The sequence below is a fragment of the Limulus polyphemus genome, unplaced genomic scaffold (assembly GCF_000517525.1).
Source record: "Limulus polyphemus unplaced genomic scaffold, Limulus_polyphemus-2.1.2 Scaffold6980, whole genome shotgun sequence".
Classification (NCBI taxonomy): domain Eukaryota; kingdom Metazoa; phylum Arthropoda; class Merostomata; order Xiphosura; family Limulidae; genus Limulus; species Limulus polyphemus.
This window is the reverse complement of record NW_013672590.1, coordinates 12101-15139: the sequence shown is the minus strand read 5'-3', so window position 1 is coordinate 15139 and position 3039 is coordinate 12101. Positions and strand designations below refer to the sequence as shown.

The 3039-nt window shown below is 29.8% G+C and overlaps 1 long non-coding RNA gene across 1 annotated transcript; it reads right to left on the bottom strand.

Annotated features, from left to right (window-relative positions):
- Positions 1-1064: 1064 nt before the first annotated feature.
- Positions 1065-2816, bottom strand: LOC106474238. The gene is made up of 3 exons (XR_001291736.2): positions 2751-2816; positions 2239-2381; positions 1065-1310 (listed from the first exon to the last, which is right to left on the bottom strand). It is a non-coding gene; the product is annotated as an uncharacterized LOC106474238 (long non-coding RNA).
- Positions 2817-3039: the final 223 nt, after the last annotated feature.

Sequence of the window (3039 nt, the reverse complement as noted above, 5' to 3'; positions counted from 1 at the left end):
CTTTTCTTCTTAAAGTAGCATGAACAGTCCTTTTCAGGACAATGTAGATAGTTAGATAAAATTATCTATGCATAATGACATGAGTAAATCGTACACTATACAAATAGTGTAATGCGAAGAGCCCGCCAGTGGCACAGCGGTAAGTCTGAGGACTTACAACGCTAGAAACCCGTGGTGGGCAGAGCACAGACAGCACATTGTGTAGCTTTGTGTTTAAATTCAAACAATCAAACAAACTAATGCGAAGAAACAAATTATTAATATTTGCTTATTAAAGCATTTTTTTGTTATTACGAATTTAATACACTTCCCATTTTCGTCTGAATATACGACATTAGTTAATTATTTTATATCATGTATATCTACAGTTTGATTGTTTTAGGTTAACATCGAAAAAGGTCCCTATGCAGCTTGTGAGTTAAATTTATATATTCATCTTCAATGTATAAACCATGAAGCATGTTATGCATAATATAATATACATGAAGAAGCTAGTCCAGAGTTCACAGAATATGCTATGTACTTAAACTGTATGAATCGTGTCGCGGAAGACGACAATCGAATGATCTTTAGGAAACCTAATATTTAAGTCTCACTATATTTAACTTGGACGTAAGAATGAAATCAGAGCTATATAGCTAGGTAAACTGTAAGTTAAGTTAATGTATGAATATGAATATTACGCATAAGATAAATATCTAGAATCTGAATAATTTAGGTTGATAAGAACAAACTGTTCTTTTCAGTACTATATGTTTGTAACATATTCTAGTATATGCATAAACTGTAAATTACACCTTACAAATAATCAATTCGTAGTTTATAAGATATACATTTTACCTATTCTGTTTGCTATTGTTAATAAAGAGAAACTAGAAATTTAATCAAAACTATAATGCAGAATTTAATAGTACGTTAAGAACTATAGAAAATAAGAAAGTAGTATTTTTCAATTACGTGAAATATTATTATTATTATTATTCGCTCTACGTGCCATAAGATGTGTATTTTTTATGCTTCCGAAAATCTCCGAAACTGCGTTGAAATAAAGATAACAGCAGCTATTCGTTTTTCTCAAATATTTTTTTATTTCGTGTAGAAAGATATTTAAAATTCAAATAGAAAATATTTTCAAAAAATATATAAAAAGTTGGATATCCACGGCGAACGTAAAGAAATTATATATATTTCTCCTACATCTGTATGCTTTACTCGTTCTATCTGAACGTCTGCATGTCATTCTTGTGATATCATCCGACGAAAAATTGACATCTTCCGTGGACACAGCTCAAACCAGGACAACAACGACACTAGAAAGATGTACAAGCTTTTATAGTATATTACATTTCAATTAATGAATAATGAACCGATTAAAACATTACTTTTTACTTAAACAAGAGCGAATGGGAACAATATTCGAACACCCATATCATTAGTTTGATTTTCTTTTGTATTTATGCCGATACATTCTGGAAATCTAAATACCATACTTACTTTAAACCAAACAGCTAAATGACAATTGTAATGTACAAAACACTAGTAAAGGTACTTGAGACACGTATGGCATGTTATTTCTTTACTTTTACAGGGACGACGCACATCAACATCATTCTTAGGTAGTCATAAGTGAAATAATTGAAATGACTGTCAAACTCGTTGAAAATTTAAAGAAAATAATATGCTTTAGTAAATCCCCGATAACTCTTAAAACATCATAATAATCAAAGGTTTGGAATACAGATAAAAGTTTATTACTTTTGACTTATTTTAATTATTACGGACAAAATGCTTTATGCGTGTGGTGTAAAGATGGCTTTCTGAAGATGCTTATAACCAGTGATACACAAAAGTATCACATATAAGTATATCATGTCTTTTTTTTTCAGTTCAGTATCGGAACAGAATTAATGGATAGTACTTGCATTGTTTTTTTTCTATTTTGTTGTTGTTGTGAACGGTGAACAAAAAATAAGAAAAGAACACCAGATTTTTATAAGATTGAAACATTCAAATGTTCTTTACGAGTCATAGCAAGGTATGATAAATAATGGTTGGTTTAACTGGCGTTCTTTGACGTAGCTGTAATATAATATTGGAATTGTGATTATCCTTATTTATTGTGTATATTATCTGAGAAACTAGTGAATAAGTAAATAAAAACAGTCAGAAATAAACAAAATAGGAAAATATTTGCATGAAAGAAATTCTTCCAAAAGAAGTATACAAAAAAAGACTCACCAATTCCCCATTCCACAAACAGTGACCTTTTCCTGTTCCTTCACCTGCATCATCTTTGTCGTCTTTCTCAGCGGTAATCAAAACTGCCGTGACTAAAAGTATTGCTAAGATCACCCACTTGTTCATCGTAAAAATTAAGAAAGCTGCAACGTGAAACAAAAGATATCAGGAAAAGCAAGAAAGATCATGAAATACCTCATGATTTCAGAAATATATCTTTACTAGATTCTAATAATATGATTAAAAGTGTATTCCGTGAAAAAATATAACTATATTTGGTTATAATATAAGATATAGTAGGTAGTTTCAAGAAGGTTAGATAAAGTTTACATAATTCTAAGATGTATTCTGATCCCATCACTAAATCTAACAATATAATCATCTTTTAGGCTCCTACCTTATGTTTACTTACTTTATTTTTAATGTTTATGTTTTGTAACCCCAAATAAAAACTTAACTGGTAAATACAGTTGTGAGGTATAAATTATCTTAATCAAGAACTTTTCACTCACCACAGAATTCCTCAGTTTCTTTCACAGTTGCTGACAGAACTATGGACTGTGATTCAATTGGCTTTACACACACATATATATATGTATAATATCTACAAAGAAGAAGAAAACATCTTCAATTTCTAGATATTTAATTGGTGATATTATTTTTCGTCATTCGTAGCAAAGGTGTCTCTGTTGTAATGTAATACTGTCATATAAAAACAATTAATTTCTTCATCAAGAAATATTGTGTAAATTGTAAGTTACGGATTTCCCAATTATTCTGTTTAGCTTACCTAAAGGTGAA